This window comes from Ambystoma mexicanum, chromosome 1q, assembly GCF_040938575.1.
Source record: "Ambystoma mexicanum isolate Mex_15411 chromosome 1q, UKY_AmexF1_1, whole genome shotgun sequence".
In the NCBI taxonomy this organism is placed as follows: domain Eukaryota; kingdom Metazoa; phylum Chordata; class Amphibia; order Caudata; family Ambystomatidae; genus Ambystoma; species Ambystoma mexicanum.
In genome coordinates, this window is record NC_090922.1 from 658,114,856 (window position 1) to 658,133,517 (window position 18,662).

General features: G+C 45.0%; 1 protein-coding gene across 3 annotated transcripts in view; it reads left to right on the forward strand.

Annotated features, from left to right (window-relative positions):
* Positions 1 to 18,662, forward strand: part of LOC138534787 (uncharacterized) — a 203,640-nt gene that overhangs the window by 70,326 nt on the left and 114,652 nt on the right. For all 3 annotated transcript variants that reach the window (XR_011284881.1, XM_069641246.1, XM_069641247.1), the window contains exon 2: positions 12,061 to 12,144. The gene's annotated coding sequence lies outside the window, so the exon portion shown is untranslated. The remainder of the gene's footprint in view (positions 1 to 12,060; positions 12,145 to 18,662) is intronic.

The window sequence follows — 18,662 nt, forward strand, 5'->3', positions numbered from 1 at the left end:
AGTGTTCTTAGAAGCGTCTTCAGAACACCACCATCTTGTTTATTCACGAACATTTCAGGACACGCGAGTGTTCTTAGAACACATTCAACTTGACAGAGAACAATACGGACAGCGTCCTCAGGAAACCCCCATTTTGTTTATTTGCGAACATTTCAGGACACCGCGAGTGTTCTTTGAACACATTGAACTTGACAGCCACAACCCCCCATTCATATTTGCGAACATTTCAGGACACAGCGAGTGTTTGCCAACGTCTTCAGAACACCCCCATTTTGTGTATTTGCGAACATTTCAGGACACCGCGAGTGTTCTTAGAACACATTCAACTTGACAGAGAACAATGCGGACAGCGTCCTCAGGACACCCCCTACGAACATTCCCCGGACACCACGGGTGTTCTTCGAAACGTCTTCAGAACACCGCCATTTTGTTTATTTGCGAACATTTCAGGACACCGCGAGTGTTCTTAGAACACATTCAACGTGACAGAGAACAATACGGACAGCGTCCTTAGGACACCCCTTTTTGTTTATTTGCGAACATTTCAGGACACCGCGAGTGTTCTTAGAACACATTCAACTTGCCAGCCACAACCCCCCATTCATATTTGCGAACATTTCAGGACACAGCGAGTGTTCGACAACGTCTTCAGAACACCCCCATTTTGTGTATTTGCGAACATTTCAGGACACCGCGAGTGTTCTTAGAACACATTCAACTTGACAGAGAACAATACGGACAGCGTCCTCAGGACACCCCCATTTTGTTTATTTGCGAACATTTCAGGACACCGCAAGTGTTCTTAGAACAGTTTCAGCTTGCTTGCGAACAAAACGGACACATATTGAGTCCTCAGAACACCGCCCATTCAGTTTATTTAGAACATTTCAGAAAACCCGTGATGTCAGCAGACAAATCGAACACAAAAAGAACGTCTAACACATAAAAAAACACAACTTTCATCCTATCTCATACACTCCCACCCTCCCCAAACACTCCTACACACAAACACACTCTACTAAATACAAATTTTGAACAAAATTTCACTGCGCTGTCCGCGGACATCCGCAAATCCAAGATGGCGGGCGCTACCGAAAATCTGACGCGCTTTACGCTCCACGCCGTCCAATCAGCGAACACGTCGCATGTCCACGGACATCACGCAAGTCAATGGACCAATGAGGACACTGTCCGCGGACCGAACAGGGAAGTGTGTCCGCGAAGCGGACACAGATAGCACTAATTTATTTTGACCTACTTTTTGGTCATTTTTTAAAAAACTACTGGACGGATTGTCACCAAATTTGCAAAAGCACGCTTTCGGGACCAAGCCGCTGCTCCTGGTCCAAATTTGGTGAAAATCCGTCCAGCGGTTTGGGCTGTAGACGCGAGCAAAACAATTTTCCCATTCAGTCTATGGGGAAAAAAAGTTTTGGGACCCCCCCTATAACTTTGCCCCCCCTGGACGAATCCTCACCAAAAAAAGATTCAGAGTGACCCAAATACTTTATTTGCAAAGTTTGGTGAGGATTCGTCCAGGGAGAGCGAAGTTATAAGCTGCCCAAAAAGTGCTCTTCCTATGTAAACACCAACTTAACCATAACTACATGGCCACTACCGTGGCAATGTAATATATATATATATTTAAGAAAAGAAAGGGACTGGAATCCAATCCTGGACGCAACGGCACTCAGGCTGTGTTCGTGAGAAAAAACATCAATCTTCTTCACAAATCCACACGCAGTCAGTGTTTTTTTTGCAGCCAAAAACGTCCTTTATTAGTTAAAAAGTACATGGACAAACGAAGGCAGCAGCAGTTTAAAACAAAAAAGAACGACGCGTTTCACCCTACTCGGGCTCCGTCTGGTACATAACATGGAGCGAGGACTGCAGTATTATAGATAATCATGCATAAATCCATCTTCAGCGTTTTGCACTTAAGCAGGTTAACTGAAAATCACACAGCAAACAAACAAAACAGGCAGCCATGTTGGAACATAGTGAGCATTACTTCTGTTCTCTGTCAATGTCTGTGTTTGTATAGAGTACTTGCAGTTCACTATTATAGCTGTGCATGAAATCGACCCAGAATTAGATTATCCCAAGTAGGTTTGAACAGGATGATATGTAAAAAACTATTTCATAATTTCTTAGTTTTTAATTAATTAATTTTATATTTTTTTTAATTAGTAATGTGTATATCATCCTTTCAAATGTTTGGCATTTTGAAAATAGCACGGCAGGGTGGTTATTCTGCATTTTCTATTATGCGGACCTAGATAATGTTCGTCTTCCCAAATGGGTAAATTTATAACTAGGTACTGCATAGTACAACAAAGTGATGTGTGCTTTTCAAAAATGCATATTTTGAGACTATGGGTCTCATTACACGGAAGGCGGTAATGGTTAACGGCCACCGTTAATGGTAAAGGTGGCCGTTAACCATTACCGCCTTACTACGAGGTCCCTTAGCGGGTTGGTGTTTTAACGCCTGCTTTTTGCAGGCGTTAAAAACCAACCCGCTAAGGGACCTCGGAGCTAATTACGGCACCGCAAAATTGCGGTGCCGTAATTAGCGCCTTCCCCATTCCCATAGAGCCCTATGGGGCAGAAATGGGAATGGGGAAGGGCAATGGCGGAAGGGGGATTTACCGCCCCACCAACCTTGGAATGGGGCGGTAAATCCCCTTTCCGCCAAGGCGGTGCCGGTAATTTACCGGCATGGTCCAGGGTGCTAATAGCACCCTGGACCACCGCCTTCCGTGTAATGAGGCCCTATGAGTAATTCATATATATTGATATATCCCAATACATATTAAAGTGCTGCGTGCTATGTAAACATAGATGAACTGTTCAATAGTAAAGTGCTGTGTGCTGTATAAACATAGATGAACTATTCAATGATAAAGTGCTGTGTGCTATCAAAGTGCATGTTTGAAAAATATATATGATTAATATTTTGGCATAGGAGGCTGTGTGTTACGCTTGCGGGTGCCCCTATAGTCTAAGTGTATGCTGTGTGAACTTAAAAATATTCAAAATACTGAGAGATACTAAAAGATCCTGGGGCCCAGATGATTCTAATAGCACTAATGGAGGCTGTATGTTGCCCTCACAGGTGCCTCTAAAAAATAAATTGACCTGCCTAAGTGATTGCTTTTAAACAAGGACAGGGAGATATGTGATTTCATGCCATAACCAGAATATGAGTTATTTATAAGGTCCAAGTAGTTCTGTTGGGACAATGGAGGCTGTATATTGCCCTCGCGGGTGCCTCTGCAGTGTAACTTAACCCACCTAATAGGGCTTTCTAAGCAAAACAAGAACGAGAAGGGATTTAAGATAATATGCCATAATCAGAGCTTGGGCAGTTTGTTGCCCTTGCGGGTGTCCAGCTATGATCAAACACTGAAATGAGATCACACTTGTGATTTATAGGAAGGGGCAACCATAATGGGTACTGTGACCATATGTTACCTACTCCTATTGTTGGAGTGTTAACTCAAGTATATTAAAGTGCATAATGCTATATATAAGAAAATCACATTTCATAGTAAACCAGCAAACATGTTAAAATGGATAGCCCACAGTTTTACAAATGGAATCATTAGATGGTTAAAAACAACTGAGGGCGACAGATTAAGATACAAAATATTAAATAATACAATCATATATTAAAATCTGCATGTTTGAAGCATTAAAGTAACAGTGTTTATGCATTAAGATTTTGTATCACATTGTCCCCTTCTTGGTCTCATTAGTCATTGTGGTGGGCTCCCTACCAAGTTGTTCTATTCTTAAGAAATTTTCACAAAGATCACCTATTTAAAAATGACACATATTGTGCACTATTGACAGCAAAGCACTTAATCTATAAATGCTTGCCAATCTCTCCTATTTTCCACCAAAAAGTGCATGTAAAAACTGTGATTAAAATATACTTATTGGAAAAATCAATAAAATATAAATGCAAAAAACTGCATTCTGCTGAATAGGCGTCCAACTCGTACATAATGTACTGAGAAACTTCACCTTTCATGTTATGGCACACTATGTACAGAGAATAGGAAAATGATCGGGAAATTTTTACACTAAAAAAACCTGGCAAAAACGGAGATACATACACAACAGAGTATAACAATCATGACAAACATAGGATTTAAGATCCCAGGAATACATATAATTCTTCGTCACGATTGTGACCTCCCGGGTGTGTAGTGTTAAAATCTACTATGTATCTTGATTCCATTTGTCTCAGAGTCCGCAATCTGTCCCCTCCTCTTGGATGGATTCCCACTGAATCAATGATGAAATACTTAAATGTGCTAATGTCATTCTGGTGGAACTCTTCAAAATGTTTGGCAAGTGGGTAGGACATATCGTGATTCTTGATTGCACGTAAATGTTGTAGTATTCATAGTCTGGCTTCCAGTTTGGTGCTACCAATGTACCATAAATTGCATGCACAAGTAATCACATAAATGACAAATTGAGTGGAACACCTCAGATCTTGTTTAACCTTAACTTCTTTCCTAGTTCGAGGATGTAAGAAAGCTTTGGTGTTCATTCCATAACGGCATGCTTTGCATTTGGCACAGGTATAGAAACCTGATGGTTTGGTAGTCAACCAGGTATTAATGCTTGGTTTAGGCGATTGAAACATACTGGGAGATAAGATGGTGGTTTCCTATATGTTACAGTAGCATGGGACGATAAGTGTGGACTAATGTCAGAATCTCGCTTCAAAAGATACCAATGTTTATTCAAGATCTGTTTGGTTTCTTTAGCTCCAGAATTGAATGTAGTAATAAACCTAAGTGAGCAATCTTCATTCAGTTGATCTTTGGTCTGTTCTTTAGACACACTGTTTTTGGCCAAAATCATCTCCCGGGTTTTATTACAGCTGCGGTCATAGGCTTTGTTTATAATTCTTTTCTTGTAACCTCTCATTACAAATCTGGTCGTGGTCTTTTTAGCATTGGTCTCCCATACTTCATTTTCACTGCAGTTTCTCTTAATACGTAAGAATTCACCATACGGGATACTGTTTTTGAGACACTGTGGATGTGCACTTGTAGCATGTAACAGTGCATTAGTACTTGTTTCTTTTCTGTGTAATTCTGTACTGATATTGTTTTCAATAACTTTCACCTTAATGTCTAAATAGACTATTTCCGTCTTGCTATGATGTTCTGTAAATTGCAAATTCTGTTGATTTAGATTCAGAGTGTGAAAGAAACTTGTCCATTCCATAGCCGTCCCGTTCCAGATGATAAATAGATCATCAATATACCTTTGCCACATGATGACTTTGTCTGTGTATTCTTTCTGACTGTCATCTGAGAAAAGTTCTTCCTCCCATGCACCCATATATAGATTTGCAAAAGTAGGAGCTACTGCTGTGCCATTGCCGTTCCACAAATTTGGTTGTAGTACTTGGAATCAAACATAAAAGTGTTGTGGGTCAAAATGAACGAAAGCATGTCCAAAAGCATGAGTGAATGTTCTCGATAACTTACAGATCTGGTTGACAAAAACCTTTTTACCGCTTGTATGCCCTTAGAATGTGTGATACAGGTGTAGAGAGACACTACATCCAGCGTAACTAAAAGAAAATTAGGTTGCCAAGGGATGTGTGCTATTTGATAAAAAAAATGCAGTTGTGTCTTTGGTATAAGATGGTAGGTGTTTCCACAAAAGGGAAAAGAAAGTTGTCTACAAATTTCGAGGTATTCTCCAATAAGGAATCTATCGATGCCACAATAGGCCTGCCCGGGGGTCTGGACATTGATTTATAGATTTTAGGTATGAAGTGTATAATTGGAGTTTTAAGGTGGTTTTTGGTTAAATATTGTTTCTCTTTCATTGAGATGAGTTCCAAAGTATACCACTTGTCCAACATTGTGTCGTATTGTACATTGTATTCCGGATACGGGTCACAGGATAATTTGACGTAATTGCTGATGTCATTTAGTTGTCTTTCCGCTTCTCTTTGATAGTCCTTGGTGTTAAGGACTACAACATTGCCACCTTTGTCTGATGATCTTATTATGACAGATGTCTGCTTGTAGATTTTCCATAGCTGTATTTTGTAATTTGGTTAGATTGTGAACTGTTCCAGGTTTAATCGCCAATTTTTTGAGTTCGTCCGTGACAAGATCCTCAAACAGATCTATTATTGGACAAAAGACATTCGAGGGATTGAATTTAGATTTGTTCTTCATTCCGCTAGGAGCCGCCATGCCGGTGTCTATTTCTTTTGGTAGTTCTATTGCCCACTCATCTTGGGCCGCATGGGACAAAATCTGGCTGACTTCACTTTGTCCTATATTTGCTAAATCCCTTAATGCTGTTATATCACTGATGTGCAAAGGTGAAGGGGTTATCTTCAAGCTCTGCATTTGTGTATTGTCCGAATTGGCATGAAATTTAGTTAGTCTTAATTTACGAATGAAACAGTAATTCTTGCTTGGGAATAATCGAATTTAGCAGTGGGGCAGAAAAAGAAGCCCTTTTCCAATACTTTATATTCATATTGAGTTAGGTTCCTATCTGACAAATTGATTACTTGCATTGCGTCTTTGACTAAATGTTCTTCTTGCTTTTTCCAGAGCGTGTCTGACGGCCTGTTGATTGATCCCGTTTTCTTCCTCTGTCCTCGACGCCCCCTTGTTGACCCCCTTTTGCTGGCATTGATTTTTGGGACTGCTTGCCTTTGTTTGTGTTTCGCACTTGTGTTGTTTTTCCCACCTGATGTAATAGTCTCATTTCCTCTAAAAAATTCCACCTGATATATATATATGTCCTGTCTCGACTGAACACAAAGTATTAACAAAATAAAAATATGTTTTTAATTTTAGAATCAAAAGAATTGGAATGTTCAAATATTAATATGTGTTCACTTCTTTTTCTGTTTATTTTATTGTCACAGCCTTGAAAAGCACCTTGCGGCGCAAACACATGCCCGCTGACTCTTTGATTTGCATCTGCCCAGTTATGTATGGTTGTCTCAAATGTTAGTAATCAATATTATTTCTTGCTGTGTTATATTGTTTTTATGTGCACAACGGTAGGCCATTTCCAGGTGTTACTTTGGGCCTCATTAGGACCCAGGCGGATTTCGCGGTGCTAAATGCACCGCGAAGCACGGCGGAAAGCCGTCGATAGCGCCATGGGGGTTGGCGGATTTACCGCCCCATTCCGACCTCGGCGGAGCGGTAAATCCCCAATCCCCATTCTGCCCTTCCCCATTCCCATTCTTGCCCCATAGGGTATAATGGGAGTGGGGAAGGAGTTAATTACGCCACCGTAAAATACGGTGGCGTAATTAACAACGAGGTCCCGTAGCGCCATGGTTTTCTCCGCCTGGTAAAACCAGGCGGAGAAAACCTCCATGGCGCTAAGGGAACTCGTAGTACGGCGGACGGGTCCGCCGCGATTAGCGCTGGCGGAAACCCACTCCGCCTGGGTCCTAATGAGGCCCTTTGTCTTTATTGTCACAGTTCTGTGGTTTTAAAGACCCTTGTTCTCCTCACCAACTCTTTCCTCTTCCATAGACATTTCTGTTGCCCGCACCTCCCTATAGAAGAGCTTCAATATGTCTGCAACTCCCCATGAGAAACCAACACCTTTTCTCTCATGAAATGTCATCTTTTGCTTTCCTCCTTACCTCAGCCTCTCCCTTAACTTTCAGGCCCTTCGCCCGTTCACTTCCCAATGGCCAGCCATCACGGCTACACCTCTCTAGCAACCCCACTTTGCCTCTTGACAGAGTGAGGCTCTTTCAATTCAATTATCTCCCCCGCTTTAAGACACTCGTCATTCTCCTTCACATTCTCCTTCACAACTACAAGAGAGAAAGGGGTAATTTTATAACCACGGGAACTGACCTCAAAAACCACTTCGAAACAAGAAAAGTTCCAATGGTTAATTGTCATTCCCTTGCCAGTATATTTTACTAGCCAGGACACTCTCACCAACTTACACCAGAGGCAACTCGTCTTTTCCAAACAAATATAAAGACGTTGGGCCTCATTACGCAGTAGGCGGTAGCCATGGCTCTATTAGCGCCATGGCTACTCCCTTACCGCATTCCGGGTCCGGGTTCCCGAAATAGGGACTTACTGGGTCATTCCAACCTTGGAAGACCCGGTAAATCCCCATTCCCCATTCCCATTCGAGCCCCCATAGGGCTCAATGGGAATGGGGATGGAGCTAATAACGGTACCGCAATCTGCGGTACTGTTATTAGCTCTGAAGTCCCTTAAAACCAGGCGTTAAGGAAGGGACCTGCTAAGGGACCTCGGAATAGGGTGGTGATGGATTACCAGCACCGGTGCCCTTACCGGTGCCGGTAATACCTTACCGCCTACCGCGTAATGAGGCCCGTTGTGTTTCGAAAAATACAAACTTACTTTTATTTTAAACTTACTTCACAACTACAAGAGAGAAAGGGGTAATTTTATAACCACGGGAACTGACCTCAAAAACCACTTCGAAACAAGAAAAGTTCCAATGGTTAATTGTCATTCCCTTGCCAGTATATTTTACTAGCCAGGACACTCTCACCAACTTACACCAGAGGCAACTCGTCTTTTCCAAACAAATATAAAGACGTTGGGCCTCATTACGCAGTAGGCGGTAGCCATGGCTCTATTAGCGCCATGGCTACTCCCTTACCGCATTCCGGGTCCGGGTTCCCGAAATAGGGACTTACTGGGCCATTCCAACCTTGGAGGACCCGGTAAATCCCCATTCCCCATTCCCATTCGAGCCCCCATAGGGCTCGAATGGGAATGGGGATGGAGCTAATAACGGTACCGCAATTTGCGGTACCGTTATTAGCTCTGAAGTCCCTTAAAACCAGGCGTTAAGGAAGGGACCTGCTAAGGGACCTCGGAATAGGGTGGTGATGGATTACCAGCACCGGTGCCCTTACCGGTGCCGGTAATACCTTACCGCCTACCGCGTAATGAGGCCCGTTGTGTTTCGAAAAATACAAACTTACTTTTATTTATTGTTATACAAATCAATTTTTTCAAAAAGGTTCTTCTTATTAGACATCACATTCTAATACTACTATAAAACCTCAATCCAGTGGTCTGTACCACAGGGCCACAAGACTCAAATATCACTGTTAAAAACAATGTGTATATTCAACTCCTTACTACCCACTTACAACCACTATGGGTCTCATTACGACCCTGACGGTATGGGTTTAATGGTGCCGGTAAAGGTGCCGGCGCCATTGAACCCATACCGCCTCATTATGAGGTTCCCACGCGGGACCCGCTCTGGACGTCTGGTCAGCATGGACAACTGGACGTTGTTAGCATGCTGATTCCGCGAGGGGACCAGCATAACAACGGGCCTGTTACTAACAGGCCCGTTGTTAGCATCATCCCTATTCCCATTGAGCCCTATGGGGGCTCAAATGGGAATGGGGATGGTCCAGGTTCCCTGAATGGGGAAATACTGGGCCCTGCTAGGTCGAATGGCCCGGTAATTCCCCATTCAAGGAACCCGGACCCGAGTTTGGCATGGCTGCCTCCAAACTCGTAATGAGACCCTATCACTCTCAATTAATTTATACTCATACTTAATCCAACACTCGTCATTCTCTGCCACCTGTAGAGGAGACCCCAGACGTGGCCTACACCCCTGCCCCTCGCTTTGTGGTGCCAGTAAAGTACTCACCAAGGTATGTGACGTACGAGGAGCAGCTGAACCAACAAAGGGCTGCAATGGGCCTCTGCCCTGTGTACATTAGAAGATCAATACCTGTTGAAATGCCCATAACCAGGCAACCCTGGGCAGCACGGTACCCAATCAGACAACCATACCAGCTGTTGATACGGAACGAGGAGGAATGCTTACACACGGTCCATGAAGAGACTCCAAAAGCCATAATGGAAGGCCAGCGGAGATGAAACCAGGACCAGAGCAGCTCCAAGAACGAACTGAAGGAGCACTGCAAGCATGCATACCAGTACTGACAACTGCAAGGATAATTGTAAAGGACAAAGGGGAGAGACACTGTGAAAAACGTATGAGAATGGTGCCATGAGACAAGATGGAAGCAACCGCCTTATTGAACATGTGTAAATAAGCTTGAAATGCAAGATGCTAGGTAATCAATTCTGCTTGCAATGCTTAGTAGAAGTTAGACCGGCAAGCGCCGACTGTATACATCTACCTCAATACAGCACAATGTACACGTGCGACTCCATTTTGTATAAACAGAAGTACTCCCAGGCGGCCAAGGCCCGATTGGCCAAGTGTCATATCCAGGCCCAAGCTGAGGAAAGGAGCGGGATCGAAACTTAACAAAGGATGGCTCATGCCGGGGAAATCGAGGTCAACCAGAGAAGGGGAGGAGAGCATGAGCTCACGAGGCTCCAACTTCAGAGCATGCCAGCCGCCCGTGAAGGTCAAGATAAGAGAGGCCCATGCAGGTGGCTAAGCGCATACAGAATTAAATGCACAAAATGTTGGAAACTGAAGCAGATTCACGGTGGACCAACACGTGACCAGACAGGCGTGAAGATGTACCACCGTCTGATGCCATCCAGAACCAGAGGGTGCCATAACTTTTCCTGATAAGAGACTGCAGACCCGAGGCCATACCCAGCCAACTAATTGACACATAGCCCTAAACCACTGATTGATGGAAGGGAGGCAGGGTGAATCTTGGGACACTAGGCACCTGGGTGTCTATTCTGCATGCTGCTAATTAAAATGGAGATTTATGGTTAGGGGTGTAACTTGCCGAATCACAAGGGACCATGTAATCTAGGGTCCTATAGACATTGTAACCAATGAGACGTCGTACTTGTAGTGACGTCAATCACGTGTGGTGTAGAGGGAAGGGCGTAGACGCCCACCCGATAAGAGTTATCCAACCCACTTGCATTATTTCCATATACAGTTATAGCACCTATACTTAGGTTACCTTTCCCAACCAATTGTATTGCATGATGATTTTTTGTAGAATTAGACGTCAATGATGATGAAGTTTGCCCATAAAAGAGGCTGTTGTACTGAAGTTCGAGGAAGTCGGGGTGAGGTAGGTGTTCGTGATGCTGCTGATTTCCATAAACTGATGTATGTATCATTAAACGGACTTCCCTTTGACAATTTACTGAGTCCTGATTATTGATCCTTGCCGGAGTATGTGAATCCTGCACTCTGTCCTCGCATGGTGCAGCTATCTTGTATTACTATATTCAAAGAAACTGCACACATCTGTTTACTGCGCCACAATTGGATTTAAAAGACTTGAACTTGTTCCCATGTTGAAAAAAATGATTTCAAGATTCATGCATCACGCGTCGGGTTTCCTGACGCGTGATGCATGAATCTTGAAATTTTCAGAAGACGTACAGAGTCTGATGGGAATCATTTAATAACCACGTTAATGTGTAGCTGACAAATCAGTTGATGGACATTGCCCTGATCTGAGGAGGGCACAGGGAATGTGCCGAAACACGTGTCATCGAATAAAGGGCTATCAATAAATCATTTTTTTCAACATTGGAACAAGTTCAAGTCTTTTAAATCCAATTGTGGCGCAGTAAACAGATGTGTGCCGTTTCTTTGAATATTGTTACAATCGGAGTGGGGGAACTCAGTGTCTCTGGTCTTCCTGCACGCACCATTGCGACACCACCTAAACGGTGATCAGAGCTTAAGTCGCGGAGGTTTAAGAGTGATTCTTCCAAAAAGTTCCCCGTGTTCTTATATCTTGTATTACTAGTTTGCGAGGGTGAGTGCTGACCAATGGGCCCGTCAGTAATTACCTCTCCTCGTCAACACTTGGTAGCGTGAGGATGGTTACGGCCATCGATTATTGATAATCGATTAATATAGTTATAAGACACCTTTAAACCAACGGCACAAAGTAACTCTGGGCCTTCGGTTACATCACGAGTCCTTTAGCCATTCCAGCTGAGTAGGCTGAGAAGCTCCCCGTGGACAATGATAGTGTAACCATGCCCAAAAAATCTGCAGTGGGTCTGAAGGAATCCGCCTTTCCAAGCATAACCCTTCTCATTCCCACAGGCAGCGGATCGGACGAAAAACCTTAAAAGCAGGAAGAGGAAGGGGCGGTGATCCTGAAGTTCCAGAGAGGAAAAGAGTCGATTGGTGAGTGAAACAATGAAACTCGTTATCCTGGCAAAGGTCTTATAGGCCTTAGAGTAAGAAGGGAAAGGTAACGGTGGGTGGCGGAGAAACAATAATACAGCTAGAAGCAGAAAAGACTGTATATATATAGGGGGTAAAAGAGCTGGTAACCTGGAGGAACTGGGGTAAGGAATACCAGGGGGGGGCACCCGAGACTAAAACCTGTAAGGAATACCGGGGGGGCACCCAAGATTAAAAACTGTAAGGAATACCGGGGGAAGCACCCAAGAGAAAACTGTAAATTTGCCTTGTTCCTGCGCTTTAAAGAGTGGTCAGAAGGAACTTGAACCCAGAGCCCACAGAGAGGGGGACGCTAGGCTACGATGACGTTTAAAGACGTCATAAAGGGGTAGTTCAAATCCCATGTCGGGGTATTAATTAGAAGGCAGGTATATGTATGACCAGCTGGTGTCTGTCTAGTCTGTCAAGCGTCTGTCCTACATGTTCTGTGTATGCTGAATGTGGAATTATTGTGATATTAAATGATGGCAATGCATTTTGGTTTTCGCGATTGTGAAAATGAGAGGGAATCGGCACTGAATTGATGTGTCTCGAGTAAAACTGTTGGTGTAAAAAGTTTGCGGAAAAGTTGGATTGGAGCTTGCGTATTTGGTGTTCGCTCATAATAGTGTTGAAACACTGTGTGATCATTGTTGGTGACAAAATTAAGAATGGAAGAAGTTACCCCACTTGCACACTTGTGCAAGCAATTGCCAAAACATGCAGCAAAGCTGAAGAAATACAGCCAGGAGTGGGTTAAGGGCACCGCAAATAAAATGTTTATGCCGTGGCCCCAGAATGGGTCATTGTCTAAGGCTGTCTTACAGCACATGACCACGTTCCTACATGCCACATATAGTGGGAAGAAACTCGAGAAACGCCTTGCCGTTCTCGAGCTTTGGAAAATGTTTGAAAAAGTAAAGGAAGAAGAACCTCCCGCTGACTGGATATTAAATGTATGTACGGAGGGGGGTGAGACGCCTACCGCGCCACCTGCCCCGCCGGAACCAGTTGTTGAGGTAAGTAAGTCGGAAGGCCTTTACCCACTACGAGAACTTAAGGCAACCACAGGTTATAGCAACCCTGCATACGAGTCACCTGCATGTAGCAGGGACGAGACGGAAGAGAAGGAACAGGAAATTGACTCAGCCTCCACGATCCCATGGGACAAAGAGAGGGGGGATGAAGAAAGAAAGGGCCAGGCACAAACAAGTGCACCTCGCGATAGAGAGAGAGAGAGAAAGAAGCGGAAAGGAACCGATGAGGTAACATTTGCAAAGGACGAATGGATGGGAGGGCAGATACTATTGAAATTAGATGGAAAAGGAAGTGATGACGCAAGGCCGAGTGAACGGTCTGTTGAGGCGCAAAGTAAGGAAAGGAAGAAAGAAATGGTCGAGAGGGCAGGAAAAAAGGATAGATTGAGGCGAGACCAAATATATCACGAAGAGCAAGGAATACCGCTCAGTCGCACACAATTCGCTGCCTATGAAAAGTACAGGCAGAACATGCTAAAGTTGGAGGAAGAAAGGAGGGTGCATGAAAGGAAAGTGAAGAAGAGAGAAGATGAGGAAAGTAGAAGGGCAAAAGAACGTAGAAGCGAACAGATGAGGGAAGTAGATAAGGCTAGATGGGAGGCGAAGAAGCGAAGAGAAATGGATGAGGAAGCAGAGCGTAAGCGCAGGCAAAGGGCGCGAGATTTAGAATATTTGCAGCGGTAAGTGAAAAAACCCAATCCTATTGTAGACTGGGAAGACATAGAAGAGTTCTTTCCAGCAAATGATGCAGTACCAGGTACAAGCGGGACAATTATTGATAATGACTTCGACACCAGAAGCATCGGGGAAGCGATTGATAAAATATATGATGAAATGGGACTGGAACGAATCTTCCAAGAGGGAAGGGAAGATGAGCGCTTAGAGAGCACTCAGTTATATGACACTGAGGATGTCACCCAAAATAGTGGAAGTAGGGGACGTTCCCTAGATAGACTCGAAGTCGAGCAGAACTAAGATGATACAAGAAGCTGTGTGAACTGGGAGTATTCAGAGTCTGACTCTGAAGGGGAAACGGAAGAAACTGTGTATGACGAGGGGAGACGGTGCGAAAAGCAGCACCCAGGAAACCGAGAGGTACGATGGTCAGATGCTAGCGGGTCCACAAGTAGGACACCGAAGTCCGCTGGACAGTCCAGTCGACACAAAGAGACACCCCACAGTCAGAGTGGGGCGTCAGCCCCTGCCTATGCGGACAGGCTAAGAGCATTACCAGGCAGGCGGCAAGGCGGAAATGCCACCCTGGCAAAAGACCAGAAAGATAGAGAGGACTGCACATTCCAATTCCAGCTATTAGAGAAAGAGGGAGCAAGACCGCAGTATATTCCTTGGCCGCACATGGACCGCGAGAATCTTAAAAGTAAACTTCCCATGGTGACGTGGGGGCTGGGAAGTGGATACATGAGTTAGAGAAAATGACAGGGGGTGTCACTCTAGCCATAGAGGACATCAAGGGTCTCCTAATTGCTATACTCGGAGAAAGAGCAGACCATGTGTGGAAAAGGGCAGGCTACCCTAGGGTAACCATAACTAACACCTCTCATGACGGAGCACCATTTAATAACTGTGGAGCAGCAGTATGGAAAGCGCTACGTACGCTATATCCAGACACATCTGATATGGGAGCTATAATGACTCGAAAAATGAAGGAGTCGGAGGAACCATTGCTTTATATCCAGAATTTTCAAGATGCGTGGGTGCTTGAAACGCATGAGTCTTGGGCGAAATCTATCCCTGTATTCTATCATATACTGTGCTAAGGGTTACCAGAACCGGTGCAAAAACAACCAAAAAAATTGGTAGGAATAGAAGCTAAACCGTGGGCCGAAATCCAGTTGACAATTGCCCATTATTGTAGGCTGTTGCAAGAAAAGAATTGAAAGAAGGAGGCAACGCGTAAGGGAGAAGAGGCGAAGCTAGTGCAAAGGAAGCTCTCAAAATACGCTCTCGAGAGAGAGCCATGTTGACAAGCCCAGTCGATTTGAGTGCACAACGTGCAACTGAACCGCCACAAACCAATCAGGGTAACGTGAGATTTTACCCAAGAGGGAGAGGTTTTGGAGGAAGAGGATGGCAGAGTAATCAGGGAGGCTTTAGGGGTAACCAAGGAGGTTTTCAAAATGTTCAATGTGGTATCCAGAGCGCACCAATGGGCAGTCCAGCTATGCCAGATGGACAGATGGCCCGACCACCACCAGTGTGTTGGCTGTGTGGAGTGACAGGACATGTGGCACGCATGTGCAGAAGCCAAGGCATGTGGCAGAACAATCACGGGATGGGGGCAGGCACGGTGAATCAACCTGCTACCCTACAACAGGGCAATGCCCAAAACTATACCGTGCAGCAGCAGGCAGCTGGCTTGCAGCAAGGTGCACAGCAAGTGGTCCAACCACTGAACATGGGGAATGTACCACAGGGACAACCCCAGCAGACACTGACACAAGTGGCTCAGAGCACTAACACTAGTGGGGGAAACCCACAGGTATACAGTGGACCGAACCTATACATGAAATAGGACGGCTCACAGGGATCTCTGATGTGTTCTATCCTATCAGTGACACCAGACCCTAACAGGGAACCTAGGGTAAATGTCACCATAGGGGGGAAAGAATATTCCTTCTTAGTTGACACAGGAGCAACGCGCTCGTGCATACGAGAAGGCAAGTTCTCCTTGTCCGGCGAGGCAATAGACACCCAGAGTTTTACTGGAGCTCATAGCAGAGTTCCCTTTACTGATGCACTCACAGTCTCAATGGGAGAGTGCGACATGAATGTACCTTTATTGTATTCGCGTCAGTCCCCGGTGAATATCATGGGTCAGCATTTGATGACGAAGTTGAATATGACCATCTCGTTCACTGAGGATGGCATAGTGTGCTCCACCCCAGGAATGCATTATTCAAACATATGCGAAATGATCAGAGCATACTCTGGACGTGCAGCCATGAGAGCTGTACCGTTGGAACCAGATGTTTTCGCATATGGAGTGCGAGTTCTCATGGCAGGATTGCCAGGCCTCGCAGACAAGACTATGAGAACCCCTGATGAGTTTCTATTCAGGCCAAGATTACCCATACACGAAGAGGAGGGACAGGTGTTTCCCTTAATGATACAATCCGCTGCGGTGCGAGGAAAGGTAGTATTGGTTGAAGGATGTGACGACGAGGGTAGACCTTGGTGTGCGATTGTCGCCATCGAAGAAGGATATCGAGTGACTGACGTCACCGATGACGATCTGTTCGAAGAACACCCTGACCTACAAGAGACACGGGTGCAAGTTAGTCTCCACTTGGGTCAAAATGATCAGGCGAGAGGTACCACAGAGGATGATGTTAGCGTTAGTATGTCCAGAGTACTTTGATAACGACATGGCCCTAGTGCTGGCCAAAGTATGGACTACAGGGCCCTATGACGTAGGTCTCCTGAAGGGAACCGGCAAAGTAAAAATTAAATTGAAACCAGGAGCAATTCTGCCACGGGCACGACAAAATCCCATGTCCACAGAAACGGATGAAGGGATTGCAAAGACAATCTCCGCCATGATGGAGCAGGGCATTCTGGTGACATCGGAATCACCCTGCAACACAGTGATTTATCCTGTCAAGAAATCAAAGGGAGGGTCCTGGTATTTAATCCAGGATTTACGAGCCCTAAACGACATAGTCGAAGCCGAGTTCCCTTTAGTCCCGAATCCATCCACAATTTTGTGCAACATACCCACTCAGGCAAAATGATTCACGGTGATCGATTTGAAAAATGCATTCTTCTCGATTCCATTGCACCGTGACTCACAAGACCTGACGTCATTTACTTTCAGACAAATGCGCCTGAAAAGTACCAGGCTGCTACAGGGGTATTGCGAGTCTCCATCTATTTTCAACAGAGTCCTGCAAATGGACCTAAGCAATATTGCGGTGGACAGTGTTGTTTTGCAGTATGTAGATGACATTCTAATCTGCAGCATCACTGAAGAGCAATGCCGACATGACTCAATCCAGCAATTAACTATACTGGCTGAGAAGGGATACAAAGTGGACAAGGACAAGTTGCAGTACTTCCAACGGGAGGTGTTGTACATAGGGCAACTAATCTCACATGAGGGGAAAAGGGTAACCCCAGAAAGGGCCGAGGCTATCATGAACACGGCCAAGCCGCGCACGATAAAACAAATGCAAAGCTTCCCAGGCCTGTGCAACTATGTCAGAGCATGGATCTTTGACTACAGCTCATATACCAAGCCTTTGTTGCAGGCCCTTAAAAAGGCCCAGGCCACGTGAGAAGAGATTGAATGGAATGAAGGAATGGAGAAAGGATTCACAGAACTTAAGGGGGCAATTTGTAAGGCCCCAGTCCTCGGGATTCCTAATTATGCTGAGGAATTCTATCTGTTTTCTCATACCGATGGCAATTTTATGACGGCAGTGCTCGCGCAGCGAACCTCACTGGGGTATAAACCCCTAGCATATTACAGTGGGAGTCTGGACCCGGTCATGAAGGGCCACTTCCCATGCAAACAGAATCTAGCTGCCACCACGTTTGCCATTGATAAGGAGTCATCCATTGTGATGGGGTGCTCCATGACACTATATGTTGAGCACTTGATATTCGCCATACTGGGAAAGCCAAAGGGCACGCTGACTTCTCAGAGAGCATCAGCCTACGAGGTGATTATCTCTAATCCATCGATCAAAATTGTGCATTGCAAAACTGTGAACCCTGCCATGTTTATAGCTGAGCCAGTCACAGGGGGAGAACCTGTGCATGACTGTGTGAACTATGAGGAATTTTATGACGAAATCCCTAGGCTAAAGGAAAATGCCCTGGCAGGTGGGGAGATCGTCTTCATTGACGGGTCTTCTAGAATCAACCAAGAAGACGGACAAAGCTATACAGGCGTGGACGTGATCAAACACATAGCGAGTGGAGAGTTCCGAGTACTTGTCAGTGCACGAATACCATCCCATTATTCGCCACAGGCTGCAGAGCTAGTGGCGCTGATACTCGCCATTGAGAATCATGCTGACCAGGAAGTAACAGTATATAGCGACTCCGCCTATGTGACGTCAACAGTGCACGCAGGATTAGTGCGCTGGAAAAGGAGGGGCTACCTCCGAGTAGACGGCACGCCAGTGCAACACGCAGCCTTATTGGACAGGCTGATAAAAGCACTACAGCTCCCAGTGGGCATAGCGGTCGTGAAATGTGCCGCTCATACCAAAGGGACAGATTTCGTGTCACGTGGAATTCATGAAGCGGACATGGAAGTCAAGCGCATGGAATCCAAAACTGAAACAATAATGGACGTGGATGCGGCATGTACCCATGAGCGTTTGATGGTAGCGCGAGCTATTCCAGAAGCCTACAGCAATATGGGGCAGACTCAGCTAATGGAGCTCCAGGGGGAGGTACCTCAGGAGGAGAAAA